Here is a 26,801-nt window from a genome sequence, read left to right as displayed (position 1 = left end):
CAATAAGATGTCCAACGAATACAGTAAACCTGAAGTGAAGCATCGGAATCTGAAACTGAACTGACAGGAGAGGTTCAAATCATAGAGAGTGACAGCGTTAGTCCTCTTGTACTTAAATCGGCATTGTGAATTATGTATTAAATTCGAATGCAATTTCTGTGTTTCATCGTCAATAAGAAGGTCCAAGGGATACAGTAAACCTGAAGTGAAGCATCTGAATCTAAAACTGGTCTCACAAGAGAGGTTCAAATCATAGAAAGTGAGAGTGTCAGTAACTTGTACATAAGTCACCATTGTGCCTTTGGGATTAAATTCGGATGCAATTTATGTGTTTCATCGTCAATAAGAAGGTCAGAGGTATACAGTAAACCTGAAGTGTAGCATCGGAATCCAAAACTGGACTCACAGGAGAGGTTCAAATCACAGAAAGTGAGAGTGTCAGTCCTCTCTTACTTAAGTCGGCATTGTGCCTTTTGTATTAAATTCGGATGCAAACTCTGTGTTTCATCGTCAATAAGAAGGTCCAAGGGATACAGTAAACCTGAAGTGAAGCATCGGAATCTTAAACTAGATTCACAGGAGAGGTTCAAATCATAGAAAGTAAGAGTGTCAGTCCTCTTTCACTTAAGTCGGCATTAAGCCTCTTGTATTAAATTCGGATGCAATTTCTGTGTTTCGTCATCAATAAGAAGGTCCAAGGCATACAGTAAACCTGAAGTGAAGCATCGGAATCGAAAACTGGACTCACAGGAGAGGTTCAAATCGTAGAAAGTGAAAGTATCAGTCCTCTTGTACTTAAATCGGCATTGTGCCTATTGTACTAAATTCGGATGCAATTTCTGTGTTTCATCGTCAATAAGAAGGTGCAAGGTATACAGTAAACCTGAAGTGAAGCATCGGAATCTAACACCGGACTCACAGGAGAGGTTAAAATCATGGAAAGTGAGAGTGTCAATCCTCTTGTACTTAAGTCGGCATTGTGCCTTTTGTATTAATTTCGGATGCAATTTCTGTGTTTCATCGTCAAAAAGAAGTTCAAGGTATACAGTAAACCTGAAAAGAAGCATCGGAATCTAAAACTGGACTCACAGGAGAGGGTCAAATCATAGAAAGTGGGAGTGTCAGTCCTCTTGTACTTAAGTCGGCATTGTGCTTTTTGAATCTAATTCCGATGCAAACTCAGTGTTTCATCGTAAAGAAGAAGGTCCAAGGGATACAGTAAACCTGAAGTGAAGCATCGGAATCTAAAACTGGACACACAGGAGAGGTTCAAAACATAGACAGTTAGAGTGTCGGTCCTCTTGTACTTAAGTCGGCATTGTGCCTTTTGTATTAAATTCGCATGCAATTACTGTGTCTCATCGTCAATAAGAAGGTCAAAGGTATACAGTAAACCTGAAGTGTAGCATCGGAATCTAAAACTGGACTCAGAGGAGAGGTTCAAATCACAGAAAGTGAGAGTGTCAGTCCTCTTTTACTTAAGTCGGCATTGAGCCTTTTGTATTAAATTCGGATGCAATTTCTGTGTTTCATCGTCAATAAGAAGGTCCAAGGGATACAGTAAACCTGAAGTGAAGCATCGGAATCTAAAACTGGACTCACAGAAGAGGTTCAAATCATAGAAAGTTAGAGTGTCAGTCCTCTTGTACTGAAGTCGGAATAGTGTCTTTTGTATTGAATTCGGATGCAATATCTGTGTCTCATCGTCAATGAGATGGTCCAAGGGATACAGTAAACCTGAAGTGAAGCATCGAAATCTAAAACTGGTCTCACAGGAGAGGTTAACATCATAAAAAGTGAGAGTGTCAGTCCTCTTTTACTTAAGTCGGCATTGTGCGTTTTGTATTAAATTCGGATGCAATTTCTGTGTTTCATCGTCAATAAGAAGGTCCAAGGGAGACAGTAAACCCGAAGTGAAGCATCGGAATCTAAAACTGGACTCATAGGAGAGGTTCAAATCATAGAAAGTTAGAGTGTCAGTCCTCTTGTACGTAAGTCGGCATTGTGCCTTTTGTATTAAATTCGGATGCAAACTCTGTGTTTCATCGTACATAAGAAGGTAAAGGCATACAGTAAACCTGAAGTGAAGCATCGGAATCTAAAACTGGACTCACAGGAGAGGTTCAAAACATAGACAGTTAGAGTGTCGGTCCTCTTGTACATAAGTCGGCATTGTGCCTTTTGTATTAAATTCGGATGCAATTTCTGTGTTTCATCGTCAATAAGAAGGTCCAAGTTATACAGAAAACCTGAAGTGTAGCATCGGAATCTAAAACTGGACTCACAGGAGAGGTTCAAATCTTAGAAAGTTAGAGTGTCAGTCCTCTTGTACTTAAGTCGGATTTGTGATTTTTGCATTTAATTCCGATGCAATTTCTGTGTTTCATCGTCAATAAAAAGGTGCAAGGTATACAGTAAACCTGAAGTGAAGCATCTGAATCTAAAACTGGTCTCACAGCAGAGGTTCAAATCATAGAAAGTGAGAGTGTCAGTCCTCTTGTACTTAATTAATCATTGTGCCTTTGATATTAAATGTGGATGCGATTTCTGTGTTTCATCGTCAAAAAGAAGGTCCAAGGGATACTGTAAACCTGAAGTGAAGCATCGGAATCTAAAATTGGACTCACAGGAGAAGTTCAAATCATAGAAAGTTAGAGTGTCAGTCCTCTTGTACTTAAGTCGGCATTCTGCATTTTGTATTAAATTCGGATGCAATTTTTGTGTTTCATCGTCAATAAGAAGGTCCAAGGTATACAGCAAACCTGAAGTGAAGCATCGGAATCTAGAACTGGAGTCACAGGAGAGGTTCAAATCAAAGAAAGTGAGAGTGTCTGTCCTCTTGTACTTAAGTGGGCATTGTGTTTTTTGAATTTAATTCCGATGCAAACTCAGTGTTTCATCGTAAATAAGAAGGTCCAAGGGATACAGTAAACCTGAAGTGAAGCATCGGAATCTAATACTAGGCTCACAGGAGAGGTTCAAATCAAAGGATGTGAGAGTGGCAGTTCTCTTGTACTTAAGTCGTCATTGTGTCTTTTGTATTGAATTCTGATGCAATTTCTGTGTTTCATCGCCAATAAGATGGTCCAAGGTATACAGTAAACCCGAAGTGAAGCATCGGAATCTAAAGCTGGACTCACAGGAGAAGTTCAAATCAAAGAAAGTGAGAGTGTCAGTCCTCTTGTACTTAAGTCGGCATTGTGCCTTTTGTATTAAATTTGGATGCAACTCTGTGTTTCATCGCAAATAAGAAGGTCCAAGGGATACAGTAAACCTGAAGTGAAGCATCGGAATCTAAAACTGGACTCACAGGAGAGGTTCAAAACATAGACAGTTAGAGTGTCGGTCCTCTTGTAGTTAAGTCGGCATTGCGCCTTTTGTATTAAATTCGGATGCAATTACTGTGTCTCATCGTCAATAAGAAGGTTAAAGGTATACAGTAAACCTGAAGTGTGGCATCGGAATCTAAAACTGGACTCACAGGAGAGGTTCAAATCACAGAAAGTAAGAGTGTCAGTCCTCTTTTACTTAAGTCGGCATTGTGCCTTTTGTATTAAATTCGGATGCATTTTCTGGGTTTCATCGTCAATAAGAAGGTCAAAGTGATACAGTAAACCTGAAGTGAAGCATCGGAATCTAAAGCTGGACTCACAGGAGAAGTTCAAATCAAAGAAAGTGAGAGTGTCAGTCCTCTTGTACTTAAGTCGGAATTGTGCATTATGTATTGAATTCGGATGCAATTCCTGTGTTTCATCGTCAATAAGATGGTCCAAGGGATACAGTAAACCTGAAGTGAAGCATCGTAATCTAAAACAGGACTCACAGGAGAGGTTTACGTCAAAGAAAGTGAGAGTGTCAGTCCTCTTGTACTTAAGTCGGCATTGTGTCTTTTGTATTGAATTCGGATGCAATATCTGTGTTTCATCGTCAATAAGATGGTCCAAGGGATACAGGAAACCTGAAGTGAAGCATCGGAATCTGAAACTGGACTCATAGGAGAGGTTCAAATCATGGAGAGTTAGAGTGTCCGTCCTCTTGTATTTAAGTCGGCATTGTGAATTTTAAATTAAATTCGGATGCAAACTCTGTGTTTCATCGCAAATAAGAAGGTCCAAGGGATACAGTAAACCTGCAGTGAAGCATCGGAATCTAAAACTGGACTCACTGCAGAGGTTCAAAGCATAGAAAGTTAGAGTGTCGGTCCTCTTGTACTTAAGTCGGCATTGTGCCTTTTGTATTAAATTCGAATGCAATTACTGTGTCTCATCGTCAATAAGAATGTGCAAGATATTCAGTAAACCTGAAGTGAAGCATCGGAATCTAAAACTGGGCTCACAGGAGAGGTTCAAATCGTAGAAAGTGAGAGTGTCAGTCCTCTTTTACTTAAGTCGGCATTGTGCCTTTTGTATTAAATTCGGATGCAGTTTCTGTGTTTCATCGTCAATAAGATGGTCCAAGGGATACTGTAAACCTGAAGTGAAGCATCGGAATCTAAAAGTGGACTCATAGGAGAGGTTCAAATCATGGAGAGTTAGAGTGTCCGTCCTCTTGTATTTAAGTCGGCATTGTGAATTTAAAATTAAATTCGGATGCAAACTCTGTGTTTCATCGCAAATAAGAAGGTCCAAGGGATACAGTAAACCTGAAGTGAAGCATCGGAATCTAAAACTGGACTCACAGGAGAGGTTCAAAACATAGACAGTTAGAGTGTCGTTCCTCTTGTACTTAAGTCGGCATTGTGCCTTCTGTATTAAATTCGGATGCAATTACTGTGTCTCATAGTCAATAAGAAGGTTAAAGGTATACAGTAAACCTGAAGTATGGCATCGGAATCTAAAACTGGACTCACAGGAGAGGTTCAAATCACAGAAAGTGAGAGTGTCAGTCCTCTATTACTTAAGTCGGCATTGTGCCTTTTGTACTAAATTCGGATGCATTTTCTGTGTTTCATCATCAATAAGAAGGTCAAAGTGATACAGTAAACCTGAAGTGAAGCATCGGAATCTAAAGCTGGACTCACAGGAGAAGTTCAAATCAAAGAAAGTGAGAGTGTCAGTCCTCTTGTACTTAAGTCGGAATTGTGCATTTTGTATTAAATTCGGATGCAATTTCTGTGTTTCATCTTCAATACGAAGGTCAAGGTATACAGTAAACCTGAAGCGAAGCATCGGAATCTAAAACTGGACTCAAAGGAGAGGTTCAAATCGTAGAAAGTGAGAGTGTCAGTCCTCTTGTACTTAAATCGGCATTGTGCGTATTGTACTAAATTCGGATGCAATTTCTGTGTTTCATCGTCAATAAGAAGGTGCAAGGTATACAGTAAACCTGAAGAGAAGCATCGGAATCTAAAACTGGACTCACAGGAGAGGTTCAAATCGTAGAAAGTGAAAGTGTCAGTCCTCTTGTACTTAAATCGGCATTGTGCCTATTGTACTAAATTCGGATGCTATTTCTGTGTTTCATCGTCAATAGGAAGGTGCAAGGTATACAGTAAACCTGAAGTGAAGCATCGGAATCTAACACCGGACTCACAGGAGAGGTTCTGATCATGGAAAGTGAGAGTGTCAGTCCTCTTGTACTTAAGTCGGCATTGTGCCTTGTGTATTAAATTCGAATGCAAACTCTGTGTTTCATCGTCAATAAGAAGGTCCAAGGGATACAGTAAACCTGAAGTAAAGCATCGGAATCTAAAACTGGACTCACAGGAGAGGTTCAAATCAAAGAAAGTGAGAGTGTCAGTGCTCTTGTACTTAAGTCGGCATTGTGATTTTGGAATTTAATTCCGATGTAAACTCGGTGTTTCATCGTAAATAGGGAGGTGCAAGGGATACAGTAAACCTGAAGTGAAGCATCGGAATCTGAAACTGGACTCACAGGAGAGGTTCAAAACATAGACAGTTAGAGTGTCGGTCCTCTTGTACTTAAGTCGGCATTGTGCCTTTTGTATTAAATTCGGATGCAATTACCGTGTCTCATCGTTAATAGGGAGGTCAAAGGTATACAGTAAACCTGAAGTGTAGCACCGGAATCCAAAACTGGACTCACAGGAGTGGTTCAAATCACAGAAAGTGAGAGTGTCAGTTCTCTTTTACTTAAGTCGGCTTTGTGCCTTTTCTATTAAATTCGGATGCAATTTCTGTGTTTCATCGTCAATAAGAAGGTCAAAGGGATACAGTAAACCTGAAGTGAAGCATCGGAATCTAAAACTGGACTCACAGGAGAGGTTCAAATCATGCAAAGTTAGAGTGTCAGTGCTCTTGTACCTAACTCGGCATTGTGCCTTTTGTATTAAATTCGGATGCAAACTCCTTGTATCATCGTCAATAAGAAGGTCCAAGGGATACAGTAAACCTGAAGTGAAGCATCGGAATCTAAAACTAGACTCACAGGAGAGGTTCAAATCATAGAAAGTGAGAGTGTCAGTCCTCTTTTACTTAAGTCGGCATTGTGCCTTTTGCATTCAATTCGGGTGCAATTTCTGTGTTTCGTCGTCAATAAGAAGGTCCAAGGGATACAGTAAACCTGAAGTGAAGCATCGGAATCGATAACTGGACTCACAGGACAGGTTCAAATCGTAGAACGTGAGAGTGTCAGTCCTCCTGTACTTAAGTCGGGATTGAGATTTTTGTATTAAATTCGGATGCAATTTCTGTGTTTCATCGTCAATAAAAATGTGCAAGATATACAGTAAACCTGAAGTGAAGCATCAGAATCTAAAAGTAGGCTCCCAGGAGAGGTTAAAATCGTAGAAAGTGAGAGTGTCAGTCCTCTTGTACTTAAGTCGGCATTGTGCCTTTTGTATTAAATTCGGATGCAATTTCTGTGTTTCATCGTCAAAACGAAGGTTTAAGGCATACAGTAAACCTGAAGTGAAGAATCGGAATCTAAAACTGGACGCACAGGAAAGGTTCAAATCGTAGAAAGTGAGAGTGTCAGTCCGCTTTTAATTAAGTCGGCATTGTGTATTTTGTTTTAAATTCGGATGCAATGTCTGTGTTTCATCGTCAATAAGAAGGTCCAAGGGATACAGTAAACCTGAAGTGAAGCATCGGAATCTAAAAGTGGACTCACAGGAGAGGATCAAAACATAGAAAGTTAGAGTGTCAGTCCTCTTGTACTTAAGTCGGCATTGAGCCTTTTGTATTAAATTCGAATGCAAACTCTGTGTTTCATCGTCAATAAGAAGGTCCAAGGGATACTGTAAACCTGAAGAAAAGCATCGGAATCTAAAAATGGACTCACAGGATAGGTTCAAATCATAGAAAGTAAGAGTGTCAGTCCTCTTACACTTAAGTCGGCATTGTGCTTTTTGTATTGAATTCGGATGCAATTTCTGTGTTTCATCGTCAATAAGATGTCCAAGGAATACAGTAAACCAGAAGTGAAGCATCGGAATCTGAAACTGGACTGACAGGAGAGGTTCAAATCATAGATAGTGACAGCGTTAGTCCTCTTGTACTTAAATCGGCATTGTGAATTATGTATTAAATTCGAATGCAATTTCTGTGTTCCATCGTCAATAAGAAGGTCCAAGGGATACAGTAAACCTGAAGTGAAGCATCTGAATCTAAAACTGGTCTCACAAGTGAGGTTCAAATCATAGAAAGTGAGAGTGTCAGTACTCTAGTACATAAGTCGGCATTGTGCCTTTGGGATTAAATTCGGATGCAATTTATGTGTTTCATCGTCAATAAAAAGGTCAGAGGTATACAGTAAACCTGAAGTGTAGCATCGGAATCCAAAACTGGACTCACAGGAGAGGTTCAAATCACAGAAAGTGAGAGTGTCAGTCCTCTTTTACTTAAGTCGGCATTGTGCCTTTTGTTTAAAATTCGGTTGTCATTTCTGTGTTTCATCGTCAATAAGAAGGTCCAAGGGATACAGTAAACCTGAAGTGAAGCATCGGAATCTAAAACTGGACTCACAGGAGAGGTTCAAATCATACAAGGTTAGAGTGTCAGTGCTCTTGTACTTAAGTCGGCATTGTGCCTTTTGTATTAAATTCGGACGCAAACTCTGTGTTTCATCGTCAATAAGAAGGTCCAAGGGATACAGTAAACCTGAAGTGAAGCATCGGAATCTTAAACTAGATTCACAGGAGAGGTTCAAATCATAGAAAGTGAGAGTGTCAGTCCTCCTTTACTTAAGTCGGCATTGAGCCTCTTGTATTAAAATCGGATGCAATTTCTGTGTTTCGTCGTCAATAAGAAGGTCCAAGGCATACAGTAAACCTGAAGTGAAGCATCGGAATCGAAAACTGGACTCACAGGACAGGTTAAAATCGTAGAACGTGAGAGTGTCAGTCCTCCTGTACTTAAGTCGGCATTGTGCCTTTTGTATTAAATTCGGATGCAATTTCTGTGTTTCATCGTCAATAAGAATGTGCAAGATATACAGTAAACCTGAAGTAAAGCATCGGAATCTAAAACTGGGCTCACAGGAGAGGTTCAAATCGTAGAAAGTGAGAGTGTCAGTCCTCTTGTACTTAAGTCGGCATTGTGCATTTTGTATTAAACTCGGATGCAATTTCTGTGTTTCATCTTCAATAAGAAGGTGCAAGGTATACAGTAAACCTGAAGTGAAGCATCGGAATCTAAAACTGGACTCACAGGAGAGGTTCAAATCGTAGAAAGTGAAAGTATCAGTCCTCTTGTACATAAATCGGCATTGTGGTTATTGTACTAAATTCGGATGCAATTTCTGTGTTTCATCGTCAATAAGAATGTGCAAGATATTCAGTAAACCTGAAGTGAAGCATCGGAATCTAAAACTGGGCTGACAGGAGAGGTTCAAATCGTAGAAAGTGAGGGTGTCAGTCCTCTTGTACTTAAGTCGGCATTGTGCCTATTGTATTGAATTCGGATGCAACTTCTGTGTTTCATCGTCAATAAATTTCCAAGGGATACAGTAAACCTGAAGTGAAGCATCGGAATCTGAAACTGGACTCACGGGAGAGGTTCAAATCATAGATAGTGACAGCGTTAGTCCTCTTGTACTTAAGTCGGCATTGTGCCTTTTGTATTAAATTCGAATGCAATTTCTGTGTTTCATCGTCAATAAGAAGGTCCAAGGGATACAGTAAACATGAAGTGGAGCATCGGAATCTAAAACTGGACTCACAGGAGAGGTTCAAATCATAGAATGTGAGAGTGTCAGTCCTCTTTTACTTAAGTCGGATTGTGCCTTTGGTATTAAATTCGGATGCAATTTCTGTGTTTCATCGTCAAAAAGAAGGTCCAAGGGATACTGTAAACCTGAAGTGAAGCATCGAAATCTAAAATTGGACTCACAGGAGAGGTTTAAATCATAGAAGATTAGAGTGTCAGTCCTCTTGTACTTAAGTCGGCATTCTGCATTTTGTATTATATTCGGATGCAATTTCTGTGTTTCATCGTCAATAAGAAGGTCCAAGGTATACAGTAAACCTGAAGTGAAGCATCGCAATCTAAAACTGGACTCACAGGAGAGGTTCAAATCAAAGAAAATGAGAGTGTCAGTCCTCTTGTACTTAAGTCGGCATTGTGCTTTTTGAATTTAATTCCGATGCAAACTCAGTGTTTCATCGTAAATAAGGAAGTCCAAGGGATACAGTAAACCTGAAATGAAGCTTCGGAATTCAAAACTTGACTCACAGGAGAGGTTCAAAACATAGACAGTTAGAGTGTCGGTCCTCTTGTACTTAAGTCGGCATTGTGCCTTTTGTATTAAATTCGGATGCAATTACTGTGTCTCATCGTCAATACGAATGTGCAAGTTATTCAGTAAACCTGAAGTGAATCATCGGAATCGAAAACTGGACTCACAGGAGAGGTTCAAATGATAGAAAGTGAGAGTGTCAGTCCTCTTTTACTTAGGTCGTCATTGTGACTTTTGTATTAAATTCGGATGCAATTTCTGTGTTTCGTCGTCAATAAGAAGGTCCAAGGGATACAGTAAACCTGAAGTAAAGCATCGGAATCGAAAACTGGACTCACCGGACAAGTTCAAATCGTAGAACGTGAGAGTGTCAGTCCTCTTGTACTTATGTCGGCATTGTGATTTTTGTATTAAATTCGGATGCAATTTCTGTGTTTCATCGTCGATAAGAATGTGCAAGATATTCAGTAAACCTGAAGTGAAGCATCGGAATCTAAAGCTGGGCTCACAGGAGAGGTTCAAATCGTAGAAAGTGAGAGTGTCAGTGCTCTTGTACTTAAGTCGGCATTGTGCATTTTGTATTAAATTCGGATGCAATTTCTGTGTTTCATCTTCAATAAGAAGGTGCAAGGTATACAGTAAACCTGAAGTGAAGCATCGGAATCAAAACCGGACTCACAGGAGAGGTTCAAATCGTAGAACGTGAAAGTGTCAGTCCTCTTTTACTTATATCGGCATTGTGCCTATTGTACTAAATTCGGATGCAATTTCTGTTTTTCATTGTCAATAAGAAGGTGCAAGGTATACAGTAAACCTGAAGTGAAGCATCGGAATCTATAACTGGGCTCACAGGAGAGGTTCAAATCGTAGAATGTGAGAGTGTAAGTCCTCTTGTACTTAAGTCTGCATTGTGCATTTTGTATTAAATTCGGATGCAATTTCTGTGTTTCATCTTCAATAAGGAGGTGCAAGGTATACAGTAAACCTGAAGCGAAGCACCGGAATCTAAAATCGGACTCACAGGAGAGGTTCAAATCGTAGAAAGTGAAAGTGTCAGTCCTTTTGTACTTAAATCGACATTGTGCCTATTGTACTAAATTCGGATGCAATTTCTGTGTTTCATCGTCAATAAGAAGGTGCAAGGTATACAGTAAACCTGAAGTGAAGCATCGGAATCTAAAACTGGGCTTACGGGAGAGGTTCAAATCAAAGAAAGTGAGAGTGTCATTCCCCTTTACTTAAGTCGGCATTGTGCCTTTTGTATTAAATTCGGATGCAATTTCAGTGTTTCATCGTCAATAAGAGGGTCCCAGGTATACAGTAAACCTGAAGTGAAGCATCGGAATCTAAAACTAGACTCACAGGAGAGGTTCAAATGATAGAAAGTGAGAGTGTCAGTCCACTTTTACTTAAGTCGTCATTGAACCTTTTGTATTAAATTCGGATGCAATTTCAGTGTTTCGTCGACAATAAGAAGGTCCAAGAGATACAGTAAACCTGAAGTAAAGCATCGGAATCGAAAACTGGACTCACCGGACAGGTTCAAATCGAAGAACGTGAGAATGTCAGTCCTCTTGTACTTAAGTCGGCATTGTGCCTTTTGTATTAAGTTCGGATGCAATTTCTGTGTTTTATCATCAATAAGAATGTGCAAGATATTCAGTAAACCTGAAGTGAAGCATCGGAATCGAAAACTGGACTCACAGGACAGGTTCAAATCGTAGAACGTGAGAGTGTTAGTCCTCTTGTACTTAAGTCGGCATTGTGAGTTTTGTATTAAATTCGGATGCAATTTCTGTGTTTCATCGTCAATAAGAATGTGCAAGATATTCAGTAAACATGAAGTGAAGCATCGGAATCTAAAACTGGGCTCACAGGAGAGGTTCAAATCGTAGAAAGTGAGAGTGTCAGTCCTCTTGTACTTAAGTCTGCATTGCGCGTTTTGTATTAAATTCGGATGCAATTTCTGTGTTTCATCGTCAATAAGAAGGTCCAAGGGATACAGTAAACATGAAGTGAAGCATCGGAATCTAAAACTGGACTCACAGGAGAGGTTCAAATCATAGAAAGTGAGGGTGTCAGTCCTCTTGTACTTAAGTCGACATTGTGCCTTTTGTATTGAATTCGTATGCAACTGCTGTGTTTCATCGTCAATAAGATGTCCAAGGGATACAGTAAACCTGAAGTGAAGCATCGGAATCTGAAACTGGACTCACGGGAGAGGTTCAAATCATAGATAGGGACAGCGTTAGTCTTCTTGTACTTAAGTCGGCATTGTGCCTTTTGTATTAAATTCGGATGCAAACTCTGTGTTTCATCGTCAATAAGAATGTTCAAGAGATACAGTAAACCTGAAGTGAAGCATCGGAATCTAAAACTGGACTCACAGGAGAGGTTCAAATCAAAGAAAATTATAGTGTCAGTCCTCTAGTACTGAAGTCGGCATTGTGCCTTTTGTATTGATTTCGGATGCAATATCTGTGTTTCATCGTCAATAAGATGGTCCAAGGGATACAGTAAACCTGAAGTGAAGCATCGGAATCTAAAACTGGTCTCACACGAGAGGTTCACATCATAAAAAGTGAGAGTGTCGGTCCTCTTGTACTTGAGTCGGCATTGTGCCTTTTGTATTAAATTCGGATGCAATTACTGTGTCTCATCGTCAATACGAATGTGCAAGTTATTCAGTAAACCTGAAGTGAATCATCGGAATCGAAAACTGGACTCACAGGACAGGTTCAAATCGTAGAAAGTGAGAGTGTCAGTCCTCTTGTACTTAAGTCTGCATTGTGCGTTTTGTATTAAATTCGGATGCAATTTCTGTGTTTCGTCGTCAATAAGAAGGTCCAAGGGATACAGTAAACCTGAAGTAAAGCATCGGAATCGAAAACTGGACTCACCGGACAGGTTCAAATCGTACAACGTTAGAGTGTCAGTCCTCTTGTACTTATGTCGGCATTGTGATTTTTGTATTAAATTCGGATGCAATTTCTGTGTTTCATCGTCGATAAGAATGTGCAAGATATTCAGTAAACCTGAAGTGAAGCATCGGAATCTAAAACGGGGCTCACAGGAGAGGTTCAAATCGTAGAAGTGAGAGTGTCAGTCCTCTTGTACTTAAGTCGGCATTGTGCATTTTGTATTAAATTCGGATGCAATTTCTGTGTTTCATCTGCAATAAGAAGGTGCAAGGTATACAGTAAACCTGAAGTGAAGCATCGGAATCAAAACCGGACTCACAGGAGAGGTTCAAATCGTAGAAAGTGAAAGTGTCGGTCCTCTTATACTTATATCGGCGTTGTGCCTATTGTACTAAATCCGGATGCAATTTCTGTTTTTCATCGTCAATAAGAAGGTGCAAGGTATACAGTAAACCTGAAGTGAAGCATCGGAATCTTAAACCGGATTCACAGGAGAGGTTCATATCGTAGAAAGATAGAGTCTCTGTCCTCTTTTACTTAAGTCGGCATTGTGCCTTTTGTATTAAATTCGGATGCAATATCTGTGTTTCATCGTCAATAAGACGGTCCAAGGGATACAGTAAACGTGAAGTGAAGCATCGGAATCTAAAACTGGACTCACAGGAGGGGATCAAATCATAGAAAGTGAGAGTGTCAGTCCTCTTGTACTTAAGTCGGCATTGTGTCTTTTGTATTGAATTCGGATGCAAACTCTGTGCTTCATCGCAAATAAGAAGGTCAAAGGGATACAGTAAACCAGAAGTGAAGCATCGGAATTTAAAACTGGACTCACCGGAGAGGTTCAAAACATAGGAAGTTAGAGTGTCGGTCCTCTTGTACTTAAGTCGGCATTGTGCGTTTTGTATTAAATTCGGATGCAATTACTGTGTCTCATCGTCAATAAGAATGTGCAAGTTATTCAGTAAACCTGAAGTGAAGCATCGGAATCGAAAACTGGACTCACAGGACAGGCTCAAATCGTAGAACGTGAGAGTGTCAGTCCTCTTGTACGTAAGTCGGCATTGTGCCTTTTGTATTAAATTCGGGTGCAATTTCTGTGTTTCATCGTCAATAAGAATGTGCAAGATATTCAGTAAACCTGAAGTGAAGCATCGGTATCTATAACTGGGCTCACAGGAGAGGTTCAAATCGTAGAATGTGAGAGTGTAAGTCCTCTTGTACTTAAGTCTGCATTGTGCATTTTGTATTAAATTCGGATGCAATTTCTGTGTTTCATCTTCAATAAGGATTTGCAAGGTATACAGTAATCCTGAAGCGAAGCATCGGAATCTAAAACAGGACTCACAGGAGAGGTTCAAATCGTAGAAAGTGAAAGTGTCAGTCCTCTTGTACTTAAATCGACATTGTGCCTATTGTACTAAATTCGGATGCAATTTCTGTGTTTCATCGTCAATAGGAAGGTGCAAGGTATACAGTAAACCTGAAGTGAAGCATCGGAATCTAAAACCGGACTCTCAGGAGAGGTTCAAATCAAAGAAAGTGTGAGTGTCAGTCCTCTTGTACTCAAGTCGGCATTGTCTCTTTGTATTGAATTCGGATGCAATTTCTGTGTTTCATTGTCAATAAGATGGTCCAAGGGATACAGTAAACCTGAAGTGAAGCATCGGAATCTAAAACTGGACTCACAGGAGAGGTTCAAATCAAAGAAAGTGAGAGTGTCAGTCCCCTTTTACTTAAGTCGGCATTGTGCCTTTTGTATTAAATTCGGATGCAAGTTCAGTGTTTCATCGTCAATAAGAGGGTCCCAGGTATACAGTAAACCTGAAGTGAAGCATCGGAATCTAAAACTGGTCTCACACGAGAGGTTCACATCATAAAAAGTGAGAGTGTCGGTCCTCTTGTACTTGAGTCGGCATTGTGCCTTTTGTATTAAATTCGGATGCAATTTCAGTGTTTCGTCGACAATAAGAAGGTCCAAGAGATACAGTAAACCTGAAGTAAAGCATCGGAATCGAAAACTGGACTCACCGGACAGGTTCAAATCGAAGAACGTGAGAATGTCAGTCCTCTTGTACTTAAGTCGGCATTGTGCCTTTTGTATTAAGTTCGGATGCAATTTCTGTGTTTTATCATCAATAAGAATGTGCAAGATATTCAGTAAACCTGAAGTGAAGCATCGGAATCGAAAACTGGACTCACAGGACAGGTTCAAATCGTAGAACGTGAGAGTGTTAGTCCTCTTGTACTTAAGTCGGCATTGTGAGTTTTGTATTAAATTCGGATGCAATTTCTGTGTTTCATCGTCAATAAGAATGTGCAAGATATTCAGTAAACATGAAGTGAAGCATCGGAATCTAAAACTGGGCTCACAGGAGAGGTTCAAATCGTAGAAAGTGAGAGTGTCAGTCCTCTTGTACTTAAGTCTGCATTGCGCGTTTTGTATTAAATTCGGATGCAATTTCTGTGTTTCATCGTCAATAAGAAGGTCCAAGGGATACAGTAAACCTGAAGTGAAGCATCGGAATCTAAAACTGGACTCACAGGAGAGGTTCAAATCATAGAAAGTGAGGGTGTCAGTCCTCTTGTACTTAAGTCGACATTGTGCCTTTTGTATTGAATTCGTATGCAACTGCTGTGCTTCATCGTCAATAAGATGTCCAAGGGATACAGTAAACCTGAAGTGAAGCATCGGAATCTGAAACTGGACTCACGGGAGAGGTTCAAATCATAGATAGGGACAGCGTTAGTCTTCTTGTACTTAAGTCGGCATTGTGCCTTTTGTATTAAATTCGGATGCAAACTCTGTGTTTCATCGTCAATAAGAATGTTCAAGAGATACAGTAAACCTGAAGTGAAGCATCGGAATCTAAAACTGGACTCACAGGAGAGGTTCAAATCAAAGAAAATGATAGTGTCAGTCCTCTAGTACTGAAGTCGGCATTGTGCCTTTTGTATTGATTTCGGATGCAATATCTGTGTTTCATCGTCAATAAGATGGTCCAAGGGATACAGTAAACCTGAAGTGAAGCATCGGAATCTAAAACTGGTCTCACACGAGAGGTTCACATCATAAAAAGTGAGAGTGTCGGTCCTCTTGTACTTGAGTCGGCATTGTGCCTTTTGTATTAAATTCGGATGCAATTACTGTGTCTCATCGTCAATACGAATGTGCAAGTTATTCAGTAAACCTGAAGTGAATCATCGGAATCGAAAACTGGACTCACAGGACAGGTTCAAATCGTAGAAAGTGAGAGTGTCAGTCCTCTTGTACTTAAGTCTGCATTGTGCGTTTTGTATTAAATTCGGATGCAATTTCTGTGTTTCGTCGTCAATAAGAAGGTCCAAGGGATACAGTAAACCTGAAGTAAAGCATCGGAATCGAAAACTGGACTCACCGGACAGGTTCAAATCGTACAACGTTAGAGTGTCAGTCCTCTTGTACTTATGTCGGCATTGTGATTTTTGTATTAAATTCGGATGCAATTTCTGTGTTTCATCGTCGATAAGAATGTGCAAGATATTCAGTAAACCTGAAGTGAAGCATCGGAATCTAAAACGGGGCTCACAGGAGAGGTTCAAATCGTAGAAGTGAGAGTGTCAGTCCTCTTGTACTTAAGTCGGCATTGTGCCTTTTGTATTAAATTCGGGTGCAATTTCTGTGTTTCATCGTCAATAAGAATGTGCAAGATATTCAGTAAACCTGAAGTGAAGCATCGGTATCTATAACTGGGCTCACAGGAGAGGTTCAAATCGTAGAATGTGAGAGTGTAAGTCCTCTTGTACTTAAGTCTGCATTGTGCATTTTGTATTAAATTCGGATGCAATTTCTGTGTTTCATCTTCAATAAGGATTTGCAAGGTATACAGTAATCCTGAAGCGAAGCATCGGAATCTAAAACAGGACTCACAGGAGAGGTTCAAATCGTAGAAAGTGAAAGTGTCAGTCCTCTTGTACTTAAATCGACATTGTGCCTATTGTACTAAATTCGGATGCAATTTCTGTGTTTCATCGTCAATAGGAAGGTGCAAGGTATACAGTAAACCTGAAGTGAAGCATCGGAATCTAAAACCGGACTCTCAGGAGAGGTTCAAATCAAAGAAAGTGTGAGTGTCAGTCCTCTTGTACTCAAGTCGGCATTGTCTCTTTGTATTGAATTCGGATGCAATTTCTGTGTTTCATTGTCAATAAGATGGTCCAAGGGATACAGTAAACCTGAAGTGAAGCATCGGAATCTAAAACTGGACTCACAGGAGAGGTTCAAATCAAAGAAAGTGAGAGTGTCAGTCCCCTTTTACTTAAGTCGGCATTGTGCCTTTTGTATTAAATTCGGATGCAAGTTCAGTGTTTCATCGTCAATAAGAGGGTCCCAGGTATACAGTAAACCTGAAGTGAAGCATCGGAATATAAAACTAGACTCACAGGAGAGGTTCAAATGATAGAAAGTGAGAGTGTCAGTCCTCTTTTACTTAAGTCGCCATTGAGCCTTTTGTATTAAATTCGGATGCAATTTCAGTGTTTCGTCGTTAATAAGAAGGTCCAAGAGATACAGTAAACCTGAAGTAAAGCATCGGAGTCGAAAACTGGACTCACCGGACAGGTTCAAATCGAAGAACGTGAGAATGTCAGTCCTCTTGTACTTAAGTCGGCATTGTGCCTTTTGTATTAAATTCGGATGCAATTTCTGTGTTTCATCGTCAATAAGAATGTGCAAGATATTCAGTAAACCTGAAGTGAAGCATCGGAATCTATAACTGGGCTCACAGGAGAGGTTCAAATCGTAGAATGTGAGAGTGTAAGTCCTCTTGTACTTAAGTCTGCATTGTGCATTTTGTATTAAATTCGGATGCAATTTCTGTGTTTCATCTTCAATAAGGAGGTGCAAGGTATACAGTAATCCTGAAGCGAAGCATCGGAATCTAAAACAGGACTCACAGGTGAGGTTCAAATCCTAGAAAGTGAGAGTGTCAGTCCTCTTGTACTTAAGTCTGCATTGTGCGTTTTGTATTAAATTCGGATGCAATTTCTGTGTTTCATCGTCAATAAGAAGGTCCAAGGGATACAGTAAACCTGAAGTGAAGCATCGGAATCTGAAAGTGGACTCACGGGAGAGGTTCAAATCATAGATAGGGACAGCGTTAGTCTTCTTGTACTTAAGTCGGCATTGTGCCTTTTGTATTAAATTCGGATGCAAACTCTGTGTTTCATCGTCAATAAGAATGTTCAAGGGATACAGTAAACCTGAAGTGAAGCATCGGAATCTAAAACTGGACTCACAGGAGAGGTTCAAATCAAAGAAAATGATAGTGTCAGTCCTCTAGTACTGAAGTCGGCATTGTGCCTTTTGTATTGAATTCGGATGCAATTTCTGTGTTTCATCGTCAATAAGATGGTCCAAGGGATACAGTAAACCTGAAGTGAAGCATCGGAATCTAAAACTGGTCTCACACGAGAGGTTCACATCATAAAAAGTGAGAGTGTCGGTCCTCTTGTACTTGAGTCGGCATTGTGCCTTTTGTATTAAATTCGGATGCAATTACTGTGTCTCATCGTCAATACGAATGTGCAAGTTATTCAGTAAACCTGAAGTGAATCATCGGAATCGAAAACTGGACTCACAGGACAGGTTCAAATCGTAGAAAGTGAGAGTGTCAGCCCTCTTGTACTTAAGTCTGCATTGTGCGTTTTGTATTAAATTCGGATGCAATTTCTGTGTTTCGTCGTCAATAAGAAGGTCCAAGGGATACAGTAAACCTGAAGTAAAGCATCGGAATCGAAAACTGGACTCACCGGACAGGTTCAAATCGTAGAACGTGAGAGTGTCAGTCCTCTTGTACTTAAATCGACATTGTGCCTATTGTACTAAATTCGGATGCAATTTCTGTTTTTCATCGTCAATAAGAAATTGCAAGGTATACAGTAAACCTGAAGTGAAGCATCGGAATCTTAAACCGGATTCACAGGAGAGGTTCAAATCGTAGAAAGATAGAGTCTCTGTCCTCTTTTACTTAAGTCGGCATTGTGCCTTTTGTATTAAATTCGGATGCAATATCTGTGTATCATCGTCAATAAGACGGTCCAAGGGATACAGTAAACCTGAAGTGAAGCATCAGAATCTAAAACTGGACTCATTGGAGAGGTTCAAATCATGGAAAGTTAGAGTGTCAGTCCTCTTGTACTTAAGTCGGCATTGTGCCTTTTGTATTAAATTCGGATGCAAACTCTGTGCTTCATCGCAAATAAGAAGGTCAAAGGGATACAGTAAACCTGAAGTGAAGCATCGGAATTTAAAACTTGACTCACCGGAGAGGTTCAAAACATAGGAAGTTAGAGTGTCGGTCCTCTTGTACTTAAGTCGGCATTGTGCGTTTTGTATTAAATTCGGATGCAATTACTGTGTCTCATCGTCAATAAGAATGTGCAAGTTATTCAGTAAACCTGAAGTGAAGCATCGGAATCGAAAACTGGACTCACAGGACAGGCTCAAATCGTAGAACGTGAGAGTGTCAGTCCTCTTGTACGTAAGTCGGCATTGTGCCTTTTGTATTAAATTCGGATGCAATTTCTGTGTTTCATCGTCAATAAGAATGTGCAAGATATTCAGTAAACCTGAAGTGAAGCATCGGAATCTATAACTGGGCTCACAGGAGAGGTTCAAATCGTAGAATGTGAGAGTGTAAGTCCTCTTGTACCTAAGTCTGCATTGTGCATTTTGTATTAAATTCGGATGCAATTTCTGTGTTTCATCTTCAATACGGATTTGCAAGGTATACAGTAATCCTGAAGCGAAGCATCGGAATCTAAAACAGGACTCACAGGAGAGGTTCAAATCGTAGAAAGTGAAAGTGTCAGTCCTCTTGTACTTAAATCGACATTGTGCCTATTGTACTAAATTCGGATGCAATTTCTGTGTTTCATCGTCAATAAGAAGGTGCAAGGTATACAGTAAACCTGAAGTGAAGCATCGGCATCTAAAACCGGACTCTCAGGAGAGGTTCAAATCAAAGAAAGTGTGAGTGTCAGTCCTCTTGTACTCAAGTCGGCATAGTGTCTTTTGTATTGAATTCGGATGCAATTTCTGTGTTTCATTGTCAATAAGATGGTCCAAGGGATACAGTAAACCTGAAGTGAAGCATCGGAATCTAAAACTGGACTCACAGGAGAGGTTCAAATCAAAGAAAGTGAGAGTGTCAGTCCCCTTTTACTTAAGTCGGCATTGTGCCCTTTGTATTAAATTCGGATGCAATTTCAGTGTTTCATCGTCAATAAGAGGGTCCCAGGTATACAGTAAACCTGAAGTGAAGCATCGGAATCTAAAACTAGACTCACAGGAGAGGTTCAAATGATAGAAAGTGAGAGTGTCTGTCCTCTTTTACTTAAGTCGTCATTGAGCCTTTTGTATTAAATTCGGATGCAATTTCAGTGTTTCGTCGACAATAAGAAGGTCCAAGAGATACAGTAAACCTGAAGTAAAGCATCGGAGTCGAAAACTGGACTCACTGGACAGGTTCAAGTCGAAGAACGTGAGAATGTCAGTCCTCTTGTACTTAAGTCGGCATTGTGCCTTTTGTATTAAATTCGGATGCAATTTCTGTGTTTCATCGTCAATAAGAATGTGCAAGATATTCAGTAATCCTGAAGTGAAGCATCGGAATCTATAACTGGGCTCACAGGAGAGGTTCAAATCGTAGAATGTGAGAGTGTAAGTCTTCTTGTACTTAAGTCTGCATTGTGCATTTTGTATTAAATTCGGATGCAATTTCTGTGTTTCATCTTCAATAAGGAGGTGCAAGGTATACAGTAATCCTGAAGCGAAGCATCGGAATCTAAAACAGGACTCACAGGAGAGGTTCAAATCCTAGAAAGTGAGAGTGTCAGTCCTCTTGTACTTAAGTCTGCATTGTGCGTTTTGTATTAAATTCGGATGCAATTTCTGTGTTTCATCGTCAATAAGAAGGTCCAAGGGAAACAGTAAACCTGAAGTGAAGCATCGGAATCTAAAACTGGACTCACAGGAGAGGTTCAAATCATAGAAAGTGAGGGTGTCAGTCCTCTTGTACTTAAGTCGACATTGTGCCTTTTGTATTGAATTCGTATGCAACTGCTGTGTTTCATCGTCAATAAGATGTCCAAGGGATACAGTAAACCTGAAGTGAAGCATCGGAATCTGAAACTGGACTCACGGGAGAGGTTCAAATCATAGATAGGGACAGCGTTTGTCTTCTTGTACTTAAGTCGGCATTGTGCCTTTTGTATTAAATTCGGATGCAAACTCTGTGTTTCATCGTCAATAAGAATGTTCAAGGGATACAGTAAACCTGAAGTGAAGCATCGGAATCTAAAACTGGACTCACAGGAGAGGTTCAAATCAAAGAAAATGATAGTGTCAGTCCTCTAGTACTGAAATCGGCATTGTGCCTTTTGTATTGAATTCGGATGCAATTTCTGTGTTTCATCGTCAATAAGATGGTCCAAGGGATACAGTAAACCTGAAGTGAAGCATCGGAATCTAAAACTGGTCTCACACGAGAGGTTCACATCATAAAAAGTGAGAGTGTCGGTCCACTTGTACTTGAGTCGGCATTGTGCCTTTTGTATTAAATTCGGATGCAATTACTGTGTCTCATCGTCAATACGAATGTGCAAGATATTCAGTAAACCTGAAGTGAATCATCGGAATCGAAAACTGGACTCACAGGACAGGTTCAAATCGTAGAAAGTGAGAGTGTCAGTCCTCTTGTACTTAAGTCAGCATTGTGCGTTTTGTATTAAATTCGGATGCAATTTCTGTGCTTCGTCGTCAATAAGAAGGTCCAAGGGATACAGTAAACCTGAAGTAAAGCATCGGAATCGAAAACTGGACTCACCGGACAGGTTCAAATCGTAGAACGTGAGAGTGTCAGTCCTCTTGTACTTATGTCGGCATTGTGATTTTTGTATTAAATTCGGATGCAATTTCTGTGTTTCATCGTCGATAAGAATGTGCAAGATATTTAGTAAACCTGAAGTGAAGCATCGGAATCTAAAACTGGGCTCACAGGAGAGGTTCAAATCGTAGAAAGTGAGAGTGTCAGTCCTCTTGTACTTAAGTCGGCATTGTGAATTTTGTATTAAATTCGGATGCAATTTCTGTGTTTCATCTTCAATAAGAAGGTGCAAGGTATACAGTAAACCTGAAGTGAAGCATCGGAATCTAAAACTGGACTCATTGGAGAGGTTCAAATCATGGAAAGTTAGAGTGTCAGTCCTCTTGTACTTAAGTCGGCATTGTGCCTTTTGTATTAAATTCGGATGCAAACTCTGTGCTTCATCGCAAATATGAAGGTCAAAGGGATACAGTAAACCTGAAGTGAAGCATCGGAATTTAAAACTGGACTCACCGGAGAGGTTCAAAACATAGGAAGTTAGAGTGTCGGTCCTCTTGTACTTAAGTCGGCATTGTGCGTTTTGTATTAAATTCGGATGCAATTACTGTGTCTCATCGTCAATAAGAATGTGCAAGTTATTCAGTAAACCTGAAGTGAAGCATCGGAATCGAAAACTGGACTCACAGGACAGGTTCAAATCGTAGAACGTGAGAACGTCAGTCCTCTTGTACGTAAGTCGGCATTGTGCCTTTTGTATTAAATTCGGATGCAATTTCTGTGTTTCATCGTCAATAAGAATGTTTAAGATATTCAGTAAACCTGAAGTGAAGCATCGGAATCTATAACTGGGCTCACAGGAGAGGTTCAAATCGTAGAATGTGAGAGTGTAAGTCCTCTTGTACTTAAGTCTGCATTGTGCATTAAGTATTAAATTCGGATGCAATTTCTGTGTTTCATCTTCAATAAGGAGGTGCAAGGTATACAGTAATCCTGAAGCGAAGCATCGGAATCTAAAACAGGACTCACAGGAGAGGTTCAAATCGTAGAAAGTGAAAGTGTCAGTCCTCTTGTACTTAAATCGACGTTGTGCCTATTGTACTAAATTCGGATGCAATTTCTGTGTTTCATCGTCAATAAGAAGGTGCAAGGTATACAGTAAACCTGAAGTGAAGCATCGGAATCTAAAACCGGACTCTCAGGAGAGGTTCAAATCAAAGAAAGTGTGAGTGTCAGTCCTCTTGTACTCAAGTCGGCATTGTGTCTTTTGTATTGAATTCGGATGCAATTTCTGTGTTTCATTGTCAATAAGATGGTCCAAGGGATACAGTAAACCTGAAGTGAAGCATCGGAATCTAAAACTGGACTCACAGTAGAGGTTCAAATCAAAGAAAGTGAGAGTGTCAGTCCCCTTTTACTTAAGGCGGCATTGTGCCTTTTGTATTAAATTCGGATGCAATTTCAGTGTTTCATCGTCAATAAGAGGGTCCCAGGTATACAGTAAACCTGAAGTGAAGCATCGGAATCTAAAACTAGACTCACAGGAGAGGATCAAATGATAGAAAGTGAGAGTGTCAGTCCTCTTTTACTTAAGTCGTCATTGAGCCTTTTGTATTAAATTCGGATGCAATTTCAGTGTTTCGTCGACAATAAGAAGGTCCAAGAGATACAGTAAACCTGAAGTAAAGCATCGGAATCGAAAACTGGACTCACCGGACAGGTTCAAATAGAAGAACGTAAGAATGTCAGTCCTCTTGTACTTAAGTCGGCATTGTGCCTTTTGTATTAAGTTCGGATGCAATTTCTGTGTTTTATCATCAATAAGAATGTGCAAGATATTCAGTAAACCTGAAGTGAAGCATCGGAATCGAAAACTGGACTCACACGACAGGTTCAAATCGTAGAACGTAAGAGTGTTAGTCCTCTTGTACTTACGTCGGCATTGTGCGTTTTGTATTAAATTCGGATGCAATTTCTGTGTTTCATCGTCAATAAGAAGGTCCAATTGATACAGTAAACCTGAAGTGAAGCATCGGAATCTAAAACTGGACTCACAGGAGATGTTCAAATCATAGAAAATGAGGGTGTCAGTCCTCTTGTACTTAAGTCGACATTGTGCCTTTTGTATTGAATTCGTATGCAACTGCTGTGTTTCATCGTCAATAAGATGTCCAAGGGATACAGTAAACCTGAAGTGAAGCATCGGAATCTGAAACTGGACTCACGAAAGAGGTTCAAATCATAGATAGGGACAGCGTTAGTCTTCTTGTACTTAAGTCGGCATTGTGCATTTTGTATTAAATTCGAATGCAAATTCTGTGTTTCATCGTCAATAAGAAGGTCCAAGGGATACAGTAAACCTGAAGTGGAGCATCGGAATCTAAAACTGGACTCGCAGGAGAGGTTCTAATCATAGAATGTGAGAGTGTCAGTCTTCTTTTACTTAAGTCGGCATTGTGCCTTTAGTATTAAATTCGGATACAATTTCTGTGTTTCATCGTCAAAAAGAAGGTCCAAGTGATACAGTAAACCTGAAGTGAAGCATCGGAATCTAAAACTGGACTCACAGGAGAGGTTCAAATCAAAGAAAGTGAGAGTGCCGGTCCTCTTGTACTTATGTCCGCATTGTGCATTTTGTATTGAATTCGGATGCAATTTCTGTGCTTCATCGTCAATAAGATGGTCCAAGGGATATAGTAAACCTCAAGTGAAGCATCGGAATCTAAAACTGGACACACAGGAGAGGTTCACACCATAAAACGTGAGAGTGTCAGTCCTGTTTTACTTAAGTCGGCCTTGTGCCTTTTGTATTAAATTCAGATGCAATTTCTGTGTTTCATCGTCAATAAGAGGGTCCAAGGTACACAGTAACCCTGAAGTGAAGCATCGGAATCTAAAACTAGACTCACTGGAGAGGTTCAAATCATAGAAAGTGAGAGTGTCAGTCCTCATTTACTTAAGTCGGCATTGTGCCATTTGTATTAAATTCGGATGCAATATCTGTGTTTCGTCGTCAATAAGAAGCTCCAAGGGATACAGTAAACCTGAAGTGAAGCATCGGAATCGAAAACTGGACTCACAGGAGAGGTTCAAATCGTAGAACGTGAGAGTGTCAGTCCTCTTGTACTTATGTCGGCATTGTAATTTTTGTATTAAATTCGGATGCCATTTCTGTGTTTTATCGTCAATAAGAATGTGCAAGATATTCAGTAAACCTGAAGTGAAGCATCGGAATCTAAAACTGGGCTCACAGGAGAGGTTCAAATCGTAGAAAGTGAGAGTGTCAGTCCTCTTGTACTTAAGTCGGCATTCTGCATTTTGTATTAAATTCGGATGCAATTTCTGTGTTTCATCTTCAATAAGAAGGTGCAAGGTATACAGTAAACCTGAAGTTAAGCATCGGAATCTAAAACTTGACTCACAGGAGAGGTTCAATTCGTAGAAAGTGAAAGTGTCAGTCCTCTTGTACTTAAATCGGCATAGTGCCTATTGTACTAAATTCGGATGCAATTTCTGTGTTTCATCGTCAATAAGAAGGTGCAAGGTATACAGTAAACCTGAAGTGAAGCATCGGAATCTTAAACCAGACTCACAGGAGAGGTTCTAATCACGGAAAGTAAGAGTGTCAGTCCTCTTGTACTTAAGACGGCATTGTGCCTTTTGTATTGAATTCGTATGCAACTGCTGTGTTTCATCGTCAATAAGATGTCCAAGGGATACAGTAAACCTGAAGTGAAGCATCGGAATCTGAAACTGGACTCACGGGAGAGGTTCAAATCATAGATAGGGACAGCGTTAGTCTTCGTGTACTTATGTCGGCATTGTGCATTTTGTATTAAATTCGAATGCAAATTCTGTGTTTCATCGTCAATAAGAAGGTCCAAGGGATACAGTAAACCTGAAGTGGAGCATCGGAATCTAAAACTGGTCTCACAGGAGAGGTTCTAATCATAGAATGTGAGAGTGTCAGTCCTCTTTTACTTAAGTCGGCATTGTGCCTTTAGTATTAAATTCGGATACAATTTCTGTGTTTCATCGTCAAAAAGAAGGTCCAAGTGATACAGTAAACCTGAAGTGAAGCATCGGAATCTAAAACTGGACTCACAGGAGAGGTTCAAATCAAAGAAAGTGAGAGTGCCGGTCCTCTTGTACTTAAGTCCGCATTGTGCATTTTGTATTGAATTCGGATGCAATTTCTGTGCTTCATCGTCAATAAGATGGTCCAAGGGATATAGTAAACCTCAAGTGAAGCATCGGAATCTAAAACTGGACACACAGGAGAGGTTCACACCATAAAACGTGAGAGTGTCAGTCCTGTTTTACTTAAGTCGGCCTTGTGCCTTTTGTATTAAATTCAGATGCAATTTCTGTGTTTCATCGTCAATAAGAGGGTCCAAGGTACACAGTAACCCTGAAGTGAAGCATCGGAATCTAAAACTAGACTCACTGGAGAGGTTCAAATCATAGAAGGTGAGAGTGTCAGTCCTCTTTTACTTAAGTCGGCATTGTGCCATTTGTATTAAATTCGGATGCAATATCTGTGTTTCGTCGTCAATAAGAAGCTCCAAGGGATACAGTAAACCTGAAGTGAAGCATCGGAATCGAAAACTGGACTCACAGGAGAGGTTCAAATCGTAGAACGTGAGAGTGTCAGTCCTCTTGTACTTATGTCGGCATTGTAATTTTTGTATTAAATTCGGATGCCATTTCTGTGTTTTATCGTCAATAAGAATGTGCAAGATATTCAGTAAACCTGAAGTGAAGTATCGGAATCTAAAACTGGGCTCACAGGAGAGGTTCAAATCGTAGAAAGTGAGAGTGTCAGTCCTCTTGTACTTAAGTCGGTATTGTGCATTTTGTATTAAGTTCGGATGCAATTTCTGTGTTTCATCGGCAATAAGAATGTGCAAGATATTCAGTAAACCTGAAGTGAAGCATCGGAATCGAAAACTGGACTCACATTACAGGTTCAAATTGTAGAAAGTGAGAGTGTCAGACCTCTTGTACTTAAGTCGGCATTGTGCCTTTTGTATTAAATTCGGATGCAATTTCTGTGATTCATCGTCAATAAGAATGTGCAAGATATTCAGTAAACCTGAAGTGAAGCATCGGAATCTAAAACTGGGCTCACTGGAGAGGTTCAAATCGTAGAAAGTGAGAGTGTCAGTCCTCTTGAACTTTAGTCTGCATTGTGCATTTTGTATTAAATTCGTGTGCAATTTCTGTGTTTCATCTTCAATAAGAAGGTCAAGGTATACAGTAAACCTGAAGCGAAGTATCGGAATCTAAAACCGGACTCACAGGAGAGGTTCAAATCATAGAAAGTGAGAGTGTCAGTCATCTTTCACTTAAGTCGGCATGGTGCCTTTTGTATTAAATCTGG

The sequence above is a fragment of the Schistocerca americana genome, chromosome 7, assembly GCF_021461395.2.
Source record: "Schistocerca americana isolate TAMUIC-IGC-003095 chromosome 7, iqSchAmer2.1, whole genome shotgun sequence".
NCBI lineage: Eukaryota > Metazoa > Arthropoda > Insecta > Orthoptera > Acrididae > Schistocerca > Schistocerca americana.
Note: the sequence above shows the minus strand (reverse complement) of the source record.